Source organism: Camelus bactrianus, chromosome 15 (genome assembly GCF_048773025.1).
Source record: "Camelus bactrianus isolate YW-2024 breed Bactrian camel chromosome 15, ASM4877302v1, whole genome shotgun sequence".
NCBI lineage: Eukaryota > Metazoa > Chordata > Mammalia > Artiodactyla > Camelidae > Camelus > Camelus bactrianus.
Genome location: NC_133553.1, coordinates 44,590,993 through 44,613,859, shown reverse-complemented (window position 1 = coordinate 44,613,859; position 22,867 = coordinate 44,590,993). Strand labels below are relative to the sequence as shown.

General features: G+C 36.3%; 1 protein-coding gene across 4 annotated transcripts in view; it reads right to left on the bottom strand.

The window, feature by feature from the left end:
* PPM1B (protein phosphatase, Mg2+/Mn2+ dependent 1B) overlaps window positions 1-22,186 on the bottom strand; it is a 79,893-nt gene extending 57,707 nt beyond the window's left edge. For 3 of the 4 annotated variants that reach the window (XM_074378793.1, XM_074378795.1, XM_074378792.1), the window contains exon 1: window positions 21,742-21,880. The gene's annotated coding sequence lies outside the window, so the exon portion shown is untranslated. Of the gene's footprint in view, window positions 1-21,741 lie in introns of all 4 variants that reach the window. The other variant, XM_074378796.1, reaches the window with a different exon arrangement.
* Between the last annotated feature and the right edge of the window lie 681 nt (window positions 22,187-22,867).

Sequence of the window (22,867 nt, the reverse complement as noted above, 5' to 3'; positions counted from 1 at the left end):
GAGTAACATTACAGTGGAGAAACCTGACACACACTATCTCAGCCAGGTGATCAAGGTCAACATCAACAGTCATAATCATGTTCACAACATGTTCTCTTGATATGATGTGATGAAAATAGCACTGTATCTCTGTGGTCTTCTTCCCCAAACCCCATTACTCCAGCCTAATCATAAGAAAGCATTAGACAAATCCCAATAGAGGCATTCTACAAAATACCTGACTAGTACTCCTCAAAATTGTAAAGGTCAGGAAGAAAACAAAATCTAAGCAACTCATATAGCCAAGAGGAGCCTAAGGAGACATGATGATTAAATGTAATGTAGTATAACCCAAATGGGATCCTGGAACAGAAAAAAGACACTAGGTAAAAACTAAGGAAACCTGAGGACGGGCTTCAGTTAATAATGACCAATATTGGCTCATTTATTGTAAGGGCTCAACTGGGCAGTTCCCACTTGGAGTTTCTCGCATTATTGCTCAGAGATAATGGCTGGGGAGAAACAGTTAGCCCTCTGTATCCCCAAGTCATGGATCTGCAAATTCAACCCACTACCAAGTGAAAATATTGGGGGGGGAAATTCCAGAAGGTTCCAAAAATGCAAAACTTGAATTTGCCATGCTCTGGCAAATATTTACATAGCATTTAAATTGCAGAGGGTATTTTATGTAATCTAGAGATGATTTAAAATATACAGGAGGATGTGCATAAGTTATATGCAAATACTCCACCATTTTCTAAAAGAGACTTGAACACCGGTGGAATTTGGTATCTGTGGGGGGTCCTGGAACCAATCCCCCACAGATATCAAAGGATGATGGTAATACCCAGAAAACTTACTTAATCATTGGCAGCTGCTGGCTAGGGATTCAGCTGGGACTGTCCCAGGAGCGCCTATAGGTGGTCTCTCCAGTTTGACCATCTTGGGGTAGTCAGACTTCTTACATGGCACCTGGATTTCCCCAGAGGGGAAAATCCCTAGAGAACCAAGCAGAAGCTACATGCCCTTTTCTGAGTGTCACCAGTGCTGCATGCCGTATTACAAACAAGTTATTGAAGCCAGTTCAGATTCAAAGGGAAGGGACACAGGCATCACCTTTCACACATGAAGACTAAAAAATAATTTGCAGACCGGTTTTAAAACTACCACAAATGGCAAAAGACTGGAGATTTACTTTGGAAAGGCTGAATTACAAAAGCTCTGGATGTAGAGACAGCAGATTTACTTGAGAGCCAGGGTAAAAAAGCCCTACTGAAAACCAGAGATTCAAGCTATAAATTTGCATTATTAAAGCTGGTATCCTCAGCCTTCTTTCCCAACTCAACTTTCAGAAATCTTCTAAACTTCAAGCCGGCAACAGTTCTACTGCTCTGAGGGAAATTCAGTATTCCTTTACAGATTACTTACAAGAACACTCAACGAAATGGTCAGGTGGCCCTACAGGGAGGCCTACCAAATACTAAATTATAGGCCCCACTCACTCACAAAAGGCTTCCAAATTTAAACATGAAAAGGCACCCAAAGATTACCAGACACTGAAGGAAAACATACAACATGAAAACAGAACCAAAGGAAGAAACAAAAGGAATCAGAGAAGAAAGAGTAGGGGGTGAAAAAAAACCCCTCAAGAGAAATAAGAGTATTGTATTCATGAAACAAGAATGAAATGTTATACAATTTTTTTTTAGAGAAAAAGTCCTCTCAGGCACTACAATGAGGATAGTAATTTTTTAATAAAAGGTTACAAAATTAAGTTGGAAAAAGAACCCAAAAGGATTCTCTGCAACTCCCCCAGACCAAAAAAACCACCACCAACAACAACAACAACAAAGACTTAAAATTGGAGAGATAAAACTAAGACAATTTTTGGATCAGTCCAACTAACAGATATTCAAGAAAGAACAAGAAAAACAAAGAGAATACATTTATCAAAGAAATGATTCAGGAAAGTTTCCCAGCACTAAAAAACATAAATGTCAAGATTGAAAGTGCCTAGCAAAACTGATGAAAGTACAACCACCACAACAAAAAAAAGGTAACTGAAATTTCAAAACATTGGTAAGATAAAAACCCTGAAAATTCCCAGAGGGAAACAAACAGTTCCCACACAGAGAAACAGGAACCAGACGGCATCAGAAATCTCAGAGTAATACCTGGTAAAGTAAAGCTGCACATAACTTCCTGTGAAATTGCTGGGTTATGCAGTATTCATCCTAGAGAAATTCTCATCTATACACAAGAGGAAGCACACCATGATGCTGACACAATGTAACATCCTACGTAAGTTAAAAGTATGGGTTACATCCACATGCATCATCATGAATAAATCTCAAAAACAAAGCTGGCTGGAAAAAGATACAGACAGTGCAACTATGTAAAATTTTAAAAACTCACAAAACAATAAACAGATTAGATGTGAATATACAGCAAAGGTATTAAGAACATGCTTGAGTGGTATGAAAACAAACTACTGTCAACACCAACTTCCAGGGAAGAGACAGAGTGGTAATATTCAGATAAAGCCGTTAACATTTTCTTTCTTTTTGAGAGCAGTTTGAAGCAAACAGCAAAATTTAAGGTCCATTAAATCTTGATGATACACACATGAATCCTCATGTCAAGAATCAGCTTAAGTTTTCCTGCTGCAAGAAAATTTTCATTTTCCTCAAAAAGTTACATACAGTGATACAAAAAATCATGTCTCAGAAGTATTTTATTTCAACACAGTAATTCTGCACCAATGTCTCTTATTATTAAATGATCATCAATACCCATTTCCTTGACAAATGTTACAGTAAAATTTAGACAACCCAAAAATATGAGTACTTGCTCTGTTCAATTTATGGAGTGTGAAAATGCTATGTAAACACATATGTAGAACAAAAACTGTTTAGCCAAAATAAATGTCACTTCTGTTCTAACAGATGCCTGGTCTAACACTTACAAATAAAAGATCAACTCATTTACCTTAATCGGCCTACTAAATTTTCAGCGTTCTTTACAATTATTTTCAAAAGAAAAGAAAAGGAAAAATCTTAAAAAAAAAATGGGACAAGTAAATGGGAGAAAAGCTTCAAAAATGCTACAAGAAAGAAGACATGAGACAAAGTTTCAATATTTTCTCAAAATCCAATATATTTAAATTTCTCTATACTATTATCAAATGCATGGTATGTGATACCCAAAAATACCCTATGGTAGCTTAATCTTTAGTGAAATTTTTATAACAAAAATAATCATTCATTATTGATATATTAACCCATGTGATAAAGGATTTTCTAGTTCAAGACATGGACTACAGCCCTTATTTCTAATTCCTCCCAATATACCATTAAAATGTTAGTAAAGGAATTTTTTTAAGTATGAAACAAACAATGACACGGGGTAAAGACGGAAGTGAGGGGCCCCATTAATAGGTAGAGATATTAAAAATCTTTGAAAGTTGTAAAGCAGATGGAAACACAGTGATTAACAAAACAGAATGGAATGATCAGCAGTTTCTAATGTGCAAGTCGCAAATGAGAAGTGGGGAGAGACTCCTAGACAGAACTGAGACACAGCATGTGCATGGACAAAGTAAAACAGGAGACTGCACATCAGCAAAAAGAGGGAGCTAGTGAAATTCAGAGAACCATCAACCTCACCCTCTCCTCATACCTAGTCCATTACCAGAAAAGCTTGTCAGACTTTTATCCCAAACAAAAATCAGAAGTATTATTTTCTCAAGAAATCTAAGATGAATTTTCTACTCATACTTAAAGAGTAAGAATGAACAGACAGCCAAGGATAATCAAACATATAAGGAAACCCAGCAGCATGAAGGCAGCAAATACCATGATAAACAGAGGGGAGGAGACAAAGACACCACTGAAATGGAATTTCAACAACAAAAGAGAAATTTTTTTAAAAATCAGATATCAGAATGCTTAGAAATTCAAAAAGATACTGGTTCTTGCTTCCATAAAACAAGAACAGGATGAAAATGGAACACAGGATTAGAAATAGCTGTTCACACTTAAATATATGACTGCCCCACCACTCTCCTACCTTCATTCCACCCCCAAAACCTCACTGGATAGTTTTTGGGAGTTCAAATAAGTCAAAGCAACCTCTCAGATTGTATAACAAACATTAAAAAAAAAAAAAAAAAAAAAAAAGTGAGCATCATAGAGTATCAATCTAGAAAGTGCAACAGACCAAATAAGTATTCCAAAAGAGAGTAAGAGGATTAATTATCAAAGGAACAATACTAAAAACAAAACAAACAAACAATTTCTCAGAGCTGAGGGAAGATACAAATACTCAAAGCTTATTGCTTGAGGGAGAAGTGAACTAGAGGAGAGCCCCATGTTTAAACAGATCATTGTGAACTTCCAGATGTCCAAAAATTAAGAAAATCTCTTTAAAGTTTTCAGGACAATATGATGGTTCTCAGAAAACTAAAACAGAACCACCATATGATCCAGCAACCCCACTTCTGGGTACATATCTGAAAGCACTGAAAGCAGAGTCTTAAAGAGACATAGCACACCCATGTTCTGGCAGCATTATTCAAAAGAGCCCAGAGAAGGAAGTATCCGAAGTGTCCAATAACAGATGAAAGGATGAACACGATGTGGTATATACATACAATGAATAATCATCAGCCTTAAAAGGGAAATTCTATCACATGTTACAACATGGATGAACCTTGAGAACATTATGTTTAGTGAAATAAGCCAGTCACAAAAAGACAAACATATAATGTATGGTTCCACTTATGTGAGGTATCTAAACTAGCCAAATTCATAGAATGAGAAAGTAGAATGGCAGTTACCAAGGGCTGAGGGGAGGGGATAAAGGGGAGTTCTTTAAGGGGAAGACAGTTTTAGTTTTGCAAGATGAAAAAATTCTGGAGAACTGTTGCACAACAACATGAATATACTTGACACTATTGTATATTTAAAAGTGGTTAAGATGGTCAATTTTATGTGTTTTTTAACTACAATTAAAAAATTCTTCTAAGCTTTTGAGGTTAAGAATGGAGCTGGAAAGTCATCTACATAAAAACAAAAATCCAAATGGCATGGAACTTAGCAAAGCTAGGTAACAGAAAATTCTTTTGATGTTCCACAGCACAAAATCAAATAATAATGTCTATCTAAAACAAAAATCATTAAATTGTTGTATAAACATTTTAGTTAAAGATAATGGAAGTAATTATCAGAAAAGCCCACAGATATTATCAAAAAGTATTGTTTCTGGAGAGCAATATTTATTTTCCTTGTTGTAAGTCTTCTATACAATTTGGTTTTTTATTTTAAACTGTGCACATATTACTTTGTTTTTTAAACTGTTAAATATAAAAGAATCTATTGAGCTGATAGACTACTTAATAGATTAACAAAATAAAGTTAAATGAACCTATTTTCTTACTGCTTTCCATTATAAAACATGAAGCATGTTTTTCTGAATTAAAAAAGATTGTAAAGGTAGTATAATGGCATTTAGAAATGAAGAAATCTAAGGCAAAACAAATTTAATGGAAACATACTTGCTGATATAACAGTAGTATTATAGCATTCATAACAGTAATACTGGTATATTATGTTCAAATTAGCCAGTATACTAAAAATTTATAATTCAATAGCAGGACAAAAAAAGCAGAAACAGTATACAACTTGAGTCATTTCATGCTGTAGATTGTAGTTCCAGACTGCTGGCTAAGCACCCTAAACTTTTAAATACTACTTTGAGGTTGAGAATCGCTGACCTTTCTGATTCAGATGATTCCAGTTTCATCAAGTCTGAAAAATTCTCAGCTATTACTTCTTTAAAAAAAAAAAATTTGAAGTATAGTTGATTTACAATGTTGCATTAGTTTCTGGTGTATAGATTCAGTTATACATACATATATATTCTTTTTCATATTCTTTATCAATATGGGTTATTACAAGATATTGAATAAGCTATTACTTCTCAATGTAATTTATTTCCTCCATGCATTCTATTTTACTTGAAGTTAAAAGCAAGGACTCTAGAGGTAAGCTGCCTGGATCTGCATTTATCTCCTACACGCTTAGGTGACCTTGGCCAAGTTACTTAACCTTTCCTGTGTCTCAGTTTCTATAAAATGTAAGGAACTAATACCTACCCTCAAAGAGTTGTGAAAATTTTAAAAGCTAATGCACATAAAAAGCATTGAACAGTGCCTCTTTCCATATTCAAATTTTAACTGAGGCCACATAGTCTCCTAAGGGTTATTAAGAAATGTTTGTCTGATGTAGCCAAGTACTCTTCACTAATAGCCTGTTGCTAGATTGAGAGATTTTATTAGTATAATATGTCACTAAAATTAATGATAGTAGTAACAAAATCCATAATCAGTTCATGCTTGAAATGATGCTTGAAAAGTCACACAGTACTAATACCAAACCAGAGTCTTAAAGAGCATATTTTTCACAAATATCTACCTCACATCTTAAAACACTAGTCTCTCCTTGAATGAGAATCAAAGGAAGAATACTTGTCCCCTTCACTGAACACATCATTTGGCTCTCATCCCTCCAATTCTTAATGCTTTAAAAATAAAATCAAAAGTTCTCTCTGAATTCCAAATCAACTTTGGTGAATTGTAATACGAGTAGCAGTTGATTAAGATTTCTGAAATAATAATAGACACGGAAAGTTAAAAAGGGTTTAAATATAGTTAACTGTTACTTTTAGCCATTTTTAATAGTTGAATAACTAGGCACTGACCACACCCAGCTCCAGCAATAAAGAGATGTTACTGATGGGAACATGCTGGACAGTTTTTAAAAATTTCCCCAAATTTAGAAACTATAGCTCTAGACTAGATTATGAGAACAATTCAGTAAATCACACAAGTTTTGTGAAATTTATTTTTATGATAAGTGAGGTTCACCAGATATGAGAATAACTCATATTTTCTTGTTCTAACTCAAAAGCATACCTAGAAATTCCAAATTTGGGGCAACACTGCCACTCTTAATGCCTCAGTCTTTCAAAAAGAAAAAAGTAGATCACAAAATGGAAATAATTTTGTTGACAGTGGCTTTTTGCTTCAGCTGAAATTTGATGAGAAAACAAAAACCTATCACTGTTTGGATATGTATAGTGTGTTCTAAAAATTAGACTACATGCATATCTGAACAGTGAGGAATATGCACTAAGGCTATATTAGATTGTCATCAAACATTTACAGCAATGCTCTAGGCCAGAAAACAGTATTTTAAGATATACAAGGAAAGAAAATGTCTCTCATAGATTTTTTTCATCCAGCAAAACTGACTTTCGAGTATAAACAAACTCTTGCAAACATGCAAAAACTCAGGGAATATTGTTCCTATGAGGCTTTCTGGAAGAATCTTGAGTTGATGAGGAAGAGAAAGAGGAGACAGAGTCTTTCTCCTAAAGGCATGGAGCCAGTCTGCTGGATGAAAGACCTTAGAAATGACAGGAACTTCATTCCCAATGGCCATCGTAAACATTAACTCAGACTCATGAAGTATTGCTTGCCATCATGGGCTGCCAAAAGCTAGAAATGACAGATTCTTTGGTATCAAAGATCCACCTATTATGGGTCACAGAACCTGCAGAAATCCCATGTCATGCCTTCTCTTTTAAACCACCACTTTCCAGCTCAGGACTTCTGTTTTTTTTTTTTTTATATATATTAAAAAAAAGGTATGGGCTTTAGCACAAAATACTTGAATTCAAATGTCAGTTCAACCACTTACTGTATGACTTTGATCTAACTATTTAATTTCCTCAAAACCATGATGTATTCATCGAAGAGACAGGAGTAATAAAAGCACCTATATCACAGAGCTGTTGTATAACAGAAAGAAATAGTGCAGGTTAACTGTCTAGGTCAGTTCCCGGCATAAAGTGCTTTAAAAGTATTAGTTATTATTACTGTTGTAATTTACAAGTCATACCTCAAACTATCATAACCAACCTAATATATAAATAAAATCAGATGTATTGAAATAGCCAAAAAAAAAAAAGTATAGCTTCTGTTCCAGATTTCCAGCTCAACTATTCATATATAAATTGACAAATGAGAAAATATCTGATGTTTAAGAGAATGATTATCCCATAGATAATATACTGAACTCTCAGGTTTTCCAGCTAGGCTAAATTATACTATTCAAATATTCTTAAAAGCTTTTTTCATTTCTGAAACCCTTTCAATGACTTCTGAAACCAGCAAACCAGGAAAAAAAAAAAAGATACTATCAGATCATTTTAGCTGATTTTCTCTCTACACACACACACACACACACACACACTTCAAATGTAGTAAAAATCACTGCATTTATATGAATTACCTTCTTATAAGGATAACTCGCTGTCAAGACACATGAAGAGGTTTCACCAGTGCTAGATGGTTTTACTGTCAAAAAAAAAGGTCAACTCACTATGAAAATGTCAGATAGAGTCCAATCCATAATCCATTCAGCTATCCAACTTGTCCTTATTGCTGAAGACCCCTGGCTGCTATCGTTTTATTTGTAATAAAATGTACCCACTTTATGTATACAGTTTGATGAGCTGTGACAAATGTATACACTTGTGTAACCACCACCACAATAAAGATACAGAGCATTTCTATCACTCCAAAAAGTTCCTCCCTGCCAACTTTGACATTAACTTCCCCGTCACCTCCAGACCTAGGCAAACACTGATGTGCTGTCAGCAGAGTACTTTTGCCTTTTCTAGAATTCCATGTACATAGAATTATAGAGTATGTACTCCTCTCTGGTTAGCGTCTTTCACTTAGCATGTTTCAGAGATTCATCCACATTGGGTTTATCACCAGTTTGTTCTTTTTTATTATTTCCATGGCTCTTTAAAAAATGTTTAGGCTCTAACAGATTTGGAAGAAGGCTGAGCAAAGTTCATAAAAAGCAGTTATTCTGTGTAAAGAACACATCACCAGCTACCTGCACATGTCCATTAAAAGCTTAATATTCTAAGGTAAAAGCATTTTCCCCCCTTGACTCCAACACTGCATTTTTTCAGCTCATGCTGCTGAAATCAGGAGTTCATGTCCTACCTGTATTTGACTGCCTGGATGATGAACTAAGGACTAAAGGCACCCTGGACTCTGTAATAACTTTATGCCTGTTCATTTACTACAAGACTGATTTCAAACATACTGACAAAAATCAGCTTTTTAACTTCAGCAAAGCAGCCCAGGAATAATAACTGCTCTTCCTAGCAATCCCAATAGTTTTTCTATTAGCAATGACAATAAAGTAAGTTCAGGGCTACATGATTTTATTTGCAGATGTTCTCTCCTCCATCGTAAATAAATGGCTCCAGATTATAAAAAGCAAATGAAGAAAAAAATCAGACAAAAAACCTGGTTTGTAGGTTTGACTATTTAATCACGTATGTCCTCCGTTTGTAAGTAGTTAGTGCAGTGGCAGACTCTGCAGTACAGTCACAGTCCTCATACCCTCCAAAGTGAATTTACTTTACCCTGGCACATGGTTGTAGTAGGACCAACATATCTAGAATGTTTCAAATAGAGAATGTTTCTCAAGATATGATTTATAACGGCATCAGTACAAAAATCACCGATATTCCTGGCAAAACAACTCAAAACACCGACGTTCTGCTTGGCAGAGTTAGCTCCTGCTTAAAAGAATTAGCTCAAACAATCTGGTCCTAAAAAGGAGGCTTCTCAAGAAGCCCTTGTGGTACTTTGTGGCACCTCATGCTATTGATAACTCCTCCCTTTCTGAAACTTTACACTTCTGCTGACTTTCAAAATGCTTGAAATCAAAACACTCACAATCACTCACATTCATTCTTTCTCCTTCAGCCTCCTAAATTTGAGAAAGTGGACCCCCCCCAAAACAGTAAGTAGCCTCCAACTCAAATCACAGTATCTACCCTGTGATCCAATATCACTGCTTCAGCATCACTTGCATATTGACTTCTCAGATAAATTTTAGTCTAGATTTTAATCATTAAGCTTGGCTGTTTACATATCTCTTCAAACATAACATAATCAAAATCTTCATCTCTGCCCCCAAACCACTTTTATATCCCAATCTAACTACTTATTAACCTACCTATTCATAATCCCTCTTTTAGTGACTTGGGCCTCAACTGTAAATCTTTTATATAAATCCAACCACCACACATCAAGTCACCATGTTCCATCAAATCTTCCTTTTAATAAGTGTCTCACTTATCCTCCATCATAATCTTGAGTAGCATCACATATTGTCTGGATTATCTAACTGCCTCCTAATTGGTCTGCCTGACTTCAACCTCCCCTTACTACGATCTACTCTGCAGATTACCACCAACTGGATTTCCCTATAATATACTTCAACTGTCCCAAGAAGATAAAAGTTGTTTCCCACTCCTCAATGGGAATTAAGCACAAAATATCCAGTCTGGAACCTTCTTCTCTAACCTGCCCTGCCTAGGACTTACACAAGCCAAATATATCATGCCCATTCCAACCTCACAGTCAATTTGTCCTACCTTCTCTAATTGAGATAACCACATCACTCAAGGGGCCTAAGAAATAACACCTCCTTGATGTCATCCCCCAACCCTTCATCCCACCCGCTCACCACTCCTCTACGATCATATTCCTTTTAAGATTTTTGCCTTCCTTATCCCTTCATACCCTAACTTGTGACCTTGGCGCCTAGCAAGTACTGAATAAAATAACACATTACATTAAAGAGATTTCCTCAAGAAAATGTATCTTAGTCAGCCATTCCAACATTTACAAAAATATTATATTGGAAGACTGATTAAACTCTATCATCTACTGTTAACATTTATTAAGCACAAGCAGCTCTTGATTTCCAGCATTTTACATGTGGTGTTTCACACTGAAAGAACCTAGCCAATTACACCCACTTAACTGCAGACAGCGGGCACATTAATGAATTTATCACTTGGTCTGCTTCCAGATGCTCAGCGTAAAGCACACCCAACTCCCCACCTCAGTCTAGCTCCATAGCCCTTTTTCAGAACATCTTTGGCTCTAGGCCAGAATCCATTCAGCCTAGCTCTTCCTAGGGGTCACTGGGGTTAGACTTAAGGAAAGAAGCAGCAAGACAAAGCTGAGGGAAGTATGTATGGAGAAAAGGAAATATATACACAGGACTGTTTACCTGAAGTATAAAGCAATCACCCTACCCTTCCTCTCTCCCCCAATAACCATTCAAGTACTACTTTTTTTAGCATTCACTTCAATCCAAATATTTTTGTAGTTATTTTAAAACTGCCTTTAAGTTAAAATGTTTAATGTGTCATTTTATAGACACATCATCTAATTAATCCCTAAAAACTCTTAAACACAATTAACAAAAACACCAGCATTCTAACGGCAAAGTAAATCTGTATTTATGTGTAAGATTTTGTCATGAAGAAAAACACAAATAGGAAAATAGGAAATAGGGCAATTGATAATAGCAAATACACAAAAGGAGAAATTCAAATAGCCAATAAACATACGAGAACGTTCATCCTCACTAGTAATAGGTAAATGCAAAATTAAAGTTACGATGAAACATCATTTTTCTCTCAGATTTAAGGGGAAAAAAGATCCTTAATACCAAATGAAGGCAAAGATATGGAGCTGTGCTGTCTGATACAGCAACTACTAGCCACTTCTGACTAGTAAAAATTTGAAATGTGGCTAATCTAAACTGAAATTTGCTACTAAATATAAAATATAGACCATATTTTGAAGATTTAATAGAAAAAAGAGAATACAAAAATAACTCATCAATTTGTACTCTTTACATACTAAAATGGTATTTTTGATATACTAGATAAAATAAAATATATCATTAAAATTAACTTCACCTTTTTTGTCAATGTAGCTACTAGAAAATTTTAAGTTACATGTCTGGCCAACATTATATTTATATAGGATAGCACTGATATTGATATAGGGCAATAGAAACTTTTATATACCACTGGTGAGAATATAAATTGGTAGTCACTTTGGAGACTGCAAAGATCTAGGTAGGTTGTAACATAAAAATAACCTACAATTCAGCAATTCTCCTAACTTTGTCCTCTAGAGAAAAATCTCACACATATACACAAAAAGAGGTGTCAGTTATGTTTCAGCACGATTGTTTACTTACACAAAAACAACCCAAATGTCTATCCAAAGAGACTCGACAAAATGTGTTACAATCACACAATGGGATACTATACAATACTATTTTTTAAAAAAAGGAACATAGCAACGGGAAAGAACTTTGCAGAAGTGTTAAGCGAAAGAAGCTAATTGTATAAAAGGACATTCTATATATAATCACACACAAAAACTATAAAATCTCTTAAAACAGTACTAGATGCTATTTACACAGAAATACTTACATGGAGATGATGTATGTGAGGGCAGGCACAAAATTCAAGAGGGGAAAGAAAGGAGAATCCAGGAATATCACAGAAGGGCTTCAACTATACTGGTAACGTTCTACATCCTAACTAAGCTGGGTAGTGGGTACATTGATGTTCACTATTCGTTATAACTTTTTATGTCTGAAATATTTCTGTTTTTAACATATGATTCTGTATACCATGTATAGCACTAAAACTGGGTATATTTTATCGTTTTGGGGACATAAGCAAAAACATCACAATTTTAACCATGTCCAAAAAGCAGTTATATTTTGCATAATACCAGGGTGCAGGAAAGGGAACATATATACACCAATTTTATACCACTACTATCAATATAATGAGAAAAAGGAAGTAATACAAATCAGGGGTTAGCAACCTTTTTCTTTTAAGAACCAAACAGTAAATACTGGGGGCTCTTCAGGGCCATATGTCTTCTGTCACAACTACTCAACCCTGCCATAGCAGTGGGAAGGCAGCCACAGACATTATGTAAACAAATGAGCATGGCTGTGTTCCAATAAAACTTTATTTACAAAAACAGGCAGCAGACCAAATTTGGCCAAGGAACTATGTTTTGGTAACCCCTGTCTGAATCCATTTTTAAAAAAGAAAACAGTAATTCCATTAAGTGAAAGTTTGAAAGAGAAGTGGATTTCTACAGTAACAAAATATGCCATGAATTACCTGGTAACCACAAAAGAGAAAATGTTTTTTGTGCACAGAGACATGTAGCAATCACCACCTTAACCCAGTGATCAAACTTAACACCACTAATAGTGTGACGACAATCAATCACTTTGTATCTCCTGATATGATGTAATACGAAGCAGCATCACCTATGAAGTATCGTGGCCAAAATGTTTAACCTGAATTTAACGCAGTCTTTGGCTCTAACTTAACAGCTTACAGAAGAAAAAGAAATAAATTTTAAACAAGACCGCAAAGAAACAATCAAATTCTGAATATAGGACAGTTTACAAGATAACTAGTCTCTTCAGAAAGAGTCAATTTTTTAAAAGTTGTGTTTAAAAGAGAGTTGAGACATAACAGCAAATGCAATGCAATGTAAATCCTTCACTGGACCTTGGTATGGAGGGAGAAAAGCTATATAAGACATTCTTAACCCAACTGTTGAAACTGCATATGGACTGGGGATTACATGACTTCTGGGGATTAGGTAATTGTGTTATCTATGATAATAACATTGTAAGTATAGAGGAAAATGTCACTTTTTTTAAGATTCAGGCATAAGTATTCATACATTTGGGAATGAAGTGACATGATGTCTATAATTTATTTTTAAATGGTTCACCAAGATTATATGGATGAAGCAAATACGGCAAAAATATAAAATACTATTGAATCTAGGTGGTGGTATATAGAAACTCAGTGTACTGTTCAATAAAGGATTTAAAATTTCATAATAAAAAGGCCAAAATGCAAAAAAAAAATTTATTCTATCCATCACTCTCCTCCCCAAATATTAAATTAGTCCTAGTTTCCCCCAAAGTTCTCAAGTCACCTATCAAAACTAACCCAAAAGAAACTTTCTGAAGTTCACAACCCTGCTGTTTTTCCTTTTAAGCATCTGATTTCTAAAAGTGAGAACAAAGCAAATCACAAGGTAATCTAGTTAAACTGCCATTTGATTTATACATATTTTAGAAAGATTCTTAATATATAAAATATAATCACTTTAAGCATTTTTACTTTTTACCTTGTATAATTAATGATCCATACACGTTTACTCCCTCTCTCATCCCACACATGGCAGATTCAGTAATCTTTGTTACCTAAAGCCGCTAACACTAGCAGACAATATTTATTTACTAAATAAAAATTAAACAGTAGGAATCCTGTGTTCATACCTTTAACAAGTTAAGCATCAAATCTTTGAGAAGAAATGCAAACCTATATCCCCTCTTTGCCCTATTATCCTCCCATAAAAGATACTGATTTTATGGGAAACTTTATTCAGTAAATGCAGAATACAATATAGATACATGGATAAATCTGCATACAAAACAGCTGTTGTCCTTACGTAGTTTACACTTTAAATAACAATCTTAAAACAGAACTCAATTTAAGAGTCAAAGGACCTCAAGCTATCTTATGGTCCAGCCCGCTTCCTTAACTCAGGTAAAAATATTACATTACAGATTAAGGCTACTAAATCCTAAAAAGAATATGATAAATCACAAAGTCACAGAATCATTAAAAGGTTCAGTGGGAACCTCAGTCTTCTAGCCTCCTAGTTTAGCTATATACAACTTACCACGTCACTTAGTAGTAGCAGTGACAGCAATTACAGCAGTAAGAGAAAGCACTCAACCGTCTGTTAATGATTATAACATTCCACAGCTCTATGGTAATGAGTTTATACGGAATATCCCAACCCAACAATTTTATGAAACATCTTCACTTTACAAATGAGAAAATTGAGACTTACAAATATTAAGAAAATTGCTTTAAGTTATCCATCTATAGAGTGGTGGAACAGGTATTCAAATCCAAGCAGTTTGACTTTAGAGTCAATGCTCCTAATCACCTTCCTCCTGTAACTTTCTCCAGAAACATAATCTGCTCCAAACAGAGGTTCTGCACACTTATATACTTAAAAAGTATGCAAATAAACAGTGCTAAGCATCCTACAGCGTTACCTAAAATGCACAGAGTAGCAAAATTCAGAAATATATATATAAATCTGTTGAAAAGATGCTGATGTACATTTTTGAAACAGTAATTCTCACCTAAGCCTGTGGATATAGAACAGTTTTCCTTCATACAACAGTAAGAAGGATTTTATCATTTTCAAAGGCATTACTCTCAAGTAATAGAGTTAAGGCCTTAAAAACACTCTTTTTATCACCAACTGGCCAACCCCTCTGACCATCTTTCATGTACACTCCTGAAGCTATTGGTACCTAGCATCTCAAACTTGGTTAGCCAAAACATCAGACAACCAATTAACCATCACACTTATTTTTACCTTGTTAGGTTGTTTTCAGTCCTCTGAAAAACACAAGATCAATGTTATTCCAGCCAGCTGTCTGTAATTAACTATACATCTCTACTCCTTGATACTCAAAATATACCTTACACTTGACTAGTTAAGGAATCAAGTAAGGTTGTTTTTGTTTTGTCTTTTAGTCTAAAATAAAGGCACTCAAAGATGTCCAAATGTTGAACAGCTTAGTGAACCTGGTCTGAGTTACAGTACTAAATTTAATATATTAAAAAATTCAAGTTCTTTTGCACATCAGCATTTTGATAAAAGGGATAAATACAGTTACAAAAATGTATTAAAAGCAAAACTAGTCATTGGAAGGCTTATTCGGGTGCTATAAAGGAGGTCTCTTAGGTCATGAATGGAACCAGTGTTCATTTTTATATTGGGGCACTGAAATAAACACAAGTTGATTTGCTTTAAAATTAAAAAAAAAAAAACTCAATTCACCATAGAAAGCAAAATCACATGAGACTTGGAATCAATGACTCACGAATGAAAGCAAAAGAGACAATTATGCATTAAAATAAAAACAAAGATCAAAGATCTCTCGTGCTTATCTTAAGTGTGCAATGTTTATGTAAACTCAAGAAGAGACATCTTTACCAAACTGGACCATCATTAGTAAAGCTACAGAACAGAAAGTAGAAAACTAAGCACCCACTTCATCTCTAAGTGCAATATCCTCATGCAGATTTACAATGCAGGAAAAAAGGCACAACTTCAAGTAATACACCACAGCTATGGAATCAATAGGGTAGTGACGATGTACAGACCAATCTGCCCACAATGAACTAAGAGATGGATTGGCTCCATCAGCTATGTCCCCCTTGATTCCATAGCTGTGTCTTCAACAGAACTGTCAAATTAGCAGATTAGCAGTCACAAATCAGTGACACTATTTCCAGACATTGTATCTTTCAGCTATATTCACCAAAGAACAGAAACAACAGGATCATTTCCAAACACAAATGACAATATATATTTCATAGGAACATTAAACCAGACTTGTCAAAAGTCCTGTTTACCCTCTTACCAGTATCCCATCTTTTCTCCCATTCTCCTGTCCAGGAACTCATCTACCCAAGGCTGGACAGTAAATGGTGTTTCCCCCAGCTTCCCTCATGCCTAATGTAACTCTTTTTCATCTTCTGTTCACATTTTAATCTTAGGTACAACAGTATTTCTCCCTTCCTACTTCCTCTTTTCATATTCCAGTTTTTGTCCAGTTACAGAAAAACTCTTCTTCCCTCTCTCGTTAAAAATAATAAAGTTCTAATCAGAGCTTCTAAGCAAAATGTAGAAAGCACCATACATCCCAAATTTCCCGCTGATAATTTAAGCCATCTACAAAGGGAGCACAGTTGTAATAAAAATTGAGGAAGAGTGTTTGTTACCAGAATATAAGATCAATGAGGGCAGGGATTTAGTCTGTTTTGTTGGGCCTCCAGCCTAGAATGGAGCCTTGCATATAAGCAAGCACTCAGAGAATGCAAGAATGGGGGCCGGGGAGGCCTGGGGGAGGGGGTTGGGAGTAGCCTACAGACTAAACGTTATTAAATACTATTAAGTTATACTAAAATTTTACTTTTCAGTTGGCCGGTAGCCTAGAGTGAGTACAAGTAACAGGAAGCCTCCCATATCTAAGCTTGATCTCCCATACATTCTATCACTTAAGAGTTGCCTTGAGTTTAATTATTTCTTCTTTGTAAGAGACTAAGGGCTACCTGCGTTCAGTAGATAACGCCAGTTCATTATCTAGCTTAAGCACTCATGAGTAATATGCACACTCCTAGATTCTTACTCATTAAGAACATGTTAACCACTCTCTTATCAACGTTAGGAGTGCACTTACACACAGCTACATCAAGAAAATGCAACTATTACTTAAGAATTAGCAACATTACTCTCAAGCTTTAAAAGCACTTTGAAATCCTTCAGAATTTTACAAATTTATCAAATCTGCTTCTTCTCAGGTTATGTCCTATGTAGCAAACAAAATCTATTCACTTGGGTTTTTTCTTATGTTACAAATTTATTATATCTAATGATTACATAACCACATTTAAAAAGTTTTCCATGAAGGAAAAGGCTTTTCATGTTTCTTTCATACAAATGTACCTTTCAGTCACAACCTATTTTGAAGTGGGGGGTCATCCTACACAGACAAAAAGCACAGGAGTCTTCCAATGGTTGTCTCTCCTCTCTGAATATCAGGCCATGTTTTAGTAAATCTTCTTTTGTTCAAAAGGATGCAAAAACAGTTTTCCAACTAGTGTTATGTTTCTAAACTTTAAGATCTTTAATTTTCAAGAAATAAACCAACTCAAAGCCAATAAATATAATCTTGGTATTTCAACATACTCCAAAGAAAACTTTGAATCCATTTCTAGCACTATTAAGCTATTTATTAAGTCATAAAAGCTTTAAATTGGCAAATTCTGCTTTAAATGTTGCAAACCATGTTAAATGTCTAAATATATAAAAGCAAGTTAAAATACTACAATTGACTGTTATGCTACTAGGGTCTCCAAATTCAGTAAATTATTACAAAGGGCATCATTATGTTAAAATACTGTACAAGTTAGCTACAATAAAACAGAAAGAAAAAATTTTACTTGAGAAATTCCCTGTGTAATGACTTGCCATAATTTAGAGAAAAATGCTTATGTACGTTATAAACATTAAATTGAAGGGGAGAAATAAACACTCTGGAAAAAAAACCAAAAAGTATGAACTACCATATAGTATTTGTTTCCAAAGTTGCTAGATGATACTAAAAACTAAATCTCAAAATCGTCACAAAGCCTAAGAAATGAAACTACAGTAGATAGACTACACTTCTGGAAAATTTCATAACATTATCAAGAATTTAGTGAGGACTTATTTTTATAACACTGATTCAACTACCTGATCAAATCACTCATGTTAGTCTAAATGGTGGTGGTTTGGTTTGGGGGTCAAACCTGACAGAATGTTGAAAAGTAACTCAAGTTAAATCTGCACAAGAGGGTTAAATAAATCACTTTAGAAATGTTTCATTTGAAAAAAGATTCCAAGATGGCTAATCAGAGATATCAGCATACTTAAATTAGTTTAAAAGACCAAAAGTTATTTTAAATCAATGTTTTGATATAAACAAGTGTCACCAAAAGCAAGGAAAAAACAGAAACAGATTATGAAACTCCTGTATCATTTTCACCTATACTTGTTACATCAGTTGCTAGAAGTTGATGACAAACTGTCATTTTATAAATCTTATGTCAAGAGAAAAATATAAAAATCAATATTCCCAAATCTACCTTCACTGTTTTGTTTGATTACAAGATAGTGAGATGGGAAGTAACCGAGATTACACTTACAGAGTTTACCCAATTTCTAGGAATCTTATCTCATATCTCCAATTAATCAATTCTCCAAATCCACAATTCTGCTGATATGATATATAAGATACATTCTACAATAAAACTTTAAAGCTACTAATATACATAGCAGTATTCAGTTTCAATCCAAATTCTGAAATTAATTCACTGAGAAAAAATTAAAAGAATCAAGTACAACATGAAAAATCAATGCAAATTCATATTCCCCCAAATTCTCTTACCACTAATTATAATTTTTAAGCTATTACTTGAATAAACTTTATTAGAATTTCAGAATTAAAAAAATTTTTTTAACTTTAGAACTGATACTATTAGTTGTTTCCCAACTAACTTTTGCTTATTATCAGTGAACTATGAAAGGTCTATTTTACAAAAAAGTAAAATAACCATGTTATATTTTAATGTTAATTTTATTCACTTTATTAACATCTTATGGACTACTGGAGAGTTAGAATGATACTATTTTATTACTTTCTATGCTAGATAATATCAAAAAATACTTTAAAATAGTTACATATAATATACAAATATTCACATAACGTAGTTGTGTAACCAACACCAATGAATGTGAAAGGAGAAAAAATTCACTCTGGTATCATGTGCAGTAACAGAAATGTTTACCAATGTATCTACAAGGGCATGTTTGCAATCATTCCACTATTGACTCTGCCAGTTTTTAATAAAACTCCACAGTCGTTAAACAATACTATGGCAAATTCTACAAGAGATAGTCTATCAACATCACATTTTAATTCAAAGGACTCCACACAAAAAAAAAGTACAAGAGAGAGCCACTTTTCCTAACCTCCTCCAACTTGTGAATCAGGTGTTCTTAGAAGCACAGCTATTCAGACACTACACTATTCCTCCATATGAGGTACTCTTAAGGGAATTGGTAATTATACGTGAATTACTAACATAAAACGGTATTTACTGACAAAACTATCAGACAAACTGAAAAGGCTTTCACTTATTCCTAGAGTCTCTTTGGAAATCAGACACCCAGTATAAGAAAATAGGTGTTGAAAGCTGTGCTGGTCACTTCTAAGAGAATTACAACATGAACAAATCCGAAGGATCATATATAAGAAACTGGGGAAATCTTAACTAAGGGGTATGAAAGAGCAAATACAAATATTATTCCATGCTGATAATGGAACATAAGGAACCACTGCAGAAACTGTGGTAAGACTTTTTATGAGAGCAAAAATAAATGAAGAGGAGAAAACACAAACAACGATTAAAAAAAAGAGAGAGAGAAAGACACTGAGAGGCCATCGGAGGCACAGTAAAAATCAAGATTATCCTTGAAAGAAAATCTGTTGACTAACAAAATCTGTTCTAAATACCAAATAAAAGTTCTACTGAAACAGCCCAATGCCCATTCAGGGAGTCTACAAAAATATTTAAGAAATTACCATTTTAATAGCATAACTTCAAATATATTTTTTAAAAGGTTGTATATTTGGAAAAGACTTAAAATAAATAGAATAACCTGCCTCACTACTTACTTAGAAACGCTCTATTTAAAAGTAGGCCAACAGTAAGAACTTCGCTATTGCACAACAGAGAAAGTAAATGAAATAAGGCCTATTAACATTCAGTGTTGATGGCAGGTTTCTCCATCTCTTAGAACATACTGATTTACACTGTCTACCCTACCACTTTTACATCCACGGAGTAGCTCAAATAAAGTGAGTTCCTGTGTTAATCCCACAAAAAACCTTGGTAATTCCCACATCACAGGAGTTGTAAACGTTTGTTAACAGAAAAAGAATGTTTTTCCCAAAATAGCTACATAATACGAAGACTACTCAAATTCCCAAATAATCCTTTTACAAGACTCCTGCCAAATTTATTTTGATACATTAAACATGTGGAGCCTATTTTAAATGGTCTTTAACAACGACTTCATCAAGACAGCTTACTAGTTGTTCTTAATAATGTCTTTTTTCTAAAGTTTCCAAGTTGTTTTTAAGCCAACTTGAATACTGATTAATGTGAACCGCTATCAAATGTTTAAGAAGCATTTTCGCCAAACAAGACGGGCAAATGTTCTAGATCTGCTCAATCTGACATTAGAGGTCGTGAGACTTAAAAAAATGAAATAACTATTTCCAATTCTCACTGAGCCCTTCATTTTTAAAATAACTTCAGGGTTATTCTCACACTCTAATAATACAATCTGTTTTCTGGTTTTAGTTTTTTGTTTTTTAAAGACGGTAGGCTCGGTTACATTATAAAAAAAACTGACCTGCCACTTAAAGCTGGTGAGTATACTCTTAATGGGTCCCTAGTAGATTTGGGATATTGACGATAGCAATTTCATTTAAGAGCTTCACTGGTGGAGAAAAAAGAAAAAGAAAAAAAGAATGACATCCAAAAAGGACTGCTGGGGAAGGCAGGGAAGAGAAGACCGGAGTCTGCTGAGAAGAGAAAGAGAAACGATTTAAAGCCACTAAGGAGGAAGGAGATGGTGAGACGCATAGACAGAAGAGTGAGAAAGAAGATTTAACAAGGAAGTGAAGTGGAGCGCAGAGGAGGGCAGAAGCTAATGAGGAAACAAACGGGAAAAAGCAGTGTTTTCAAATAGGCATGCACCAGGAAGGGATGAGTTAAGGCCTGGTGTAGCCCCAGTGCTTTTAGGTGAAAGATGCTCGCAGAGAATAGGGACAAGCAGTTTACTTCCAGGCGTCGGAGCAAACTAAATTTCCCTGCCCTGAGCCTCTCCCAGCCTCGGCCGAGCGCGGAGGCGGCGGCTGCGGAAGGGGCCTAGCCAGGAGCCAGGCCCGGCGTTTCGCTCCTCCAGGCTCCGCAGCCGAAGGAAAGAGAAGAGGATCAGACGGGCAGAGGCCCCCGTCGCCGCACGGCGACACCCCTAAAACGGTCCGGAGCGTCGGCGGTACCCGCGAGCCGCTTCCTCCGCGGCGGAGCGCCCAGCGGCCTTACCTGGGGCGAGGGAGGGAGGCGAGGTCTAGGGCGTTCGCTTGCGCCCGCAGCAGAGTCCCCCGCTGCACTCAGCCCAGGCTTCCAACGGAGGCGCGACCCTGCCTCAGCCGCCGCTTCCCCCTCGGGGTCTCGGCCACCGCCTCCGCCGCCTTCGGGGCTGTTTACACCGTCGGGCCCCGCACGCCGCCGCCGCCGCCGCTGCCGCCTTCTCTCCACCCTAGCGCCGTTGCCGATTCTGCCGCCGCCACCTCCTCCGCCGCAGCCTCGTCTCTCTGGAGCATCTTCCAGCCACCGAACCCTGAGAAACAGAGACGCCAGCCGCGCCGGCAGGAAACTCCCCCGCAACTGTAGGGGGACGAGGCGGTCAGAGCACCGGCGGCTTTTCCGCCATTGAGCAGCAGCCGCTGGGCTCCTTCTGCAACCCCCTCCCCGCTCCCTGTCCTTCCCCGCCCCTCGGCGAGCCCCGCCCCCAGCTCCTACCCGTACTGACGCCGCGCGGCCTCTCGCTGCTCGCGGTTTGCTGGCCGGCCCGTCAATCATGGCCCTCCCTCCCACTCCGGCGGCCCCTGTACCTCCATACCTAGTTTTCTCCGCCCACAATGCCCCGCCTCTGGGTTCCTAATTTCCCATTGGACGTCAGTCACCACCTTCAATTGGCAAGGTCAACTATCCATCAAACACCGCCCACTAAGTGAGACCCAACCCTTCATTACCATTTACTTCATTCAGCCCCACCTCTGCTCTACCTCCTGGACGTCAGAAACTAACCCACCCTACCAGCCATAAGTAGAGACCGCCGTCAATCAAATAACGCCCACCTGCGCTCCGCCTCTCAAAGACTGTGCCCTGGCGATTCACTTTTCTTATTGGTCCAAAGACTGGCCCGAACTCTCAATCATTGGTTTTCTCTACATGTCTGTCACCGAACCAATTTCCAAGTCCGTCACACCGGCTTTTTTTAAATGAACGCGCAAAAGGCGGGGAAGTATTCGAAAAGCGATTGGCTAGTGTTCGAGAATGGGCAAACCCAGAGAGTCTGTAGGGTTGTTTCCCGTTGTGTGAGGGCTGTGCCCCTTTATTTTTGACCTCTAAGTCTTGCGTAAAACAAACGCCATAAAGGAGCCAA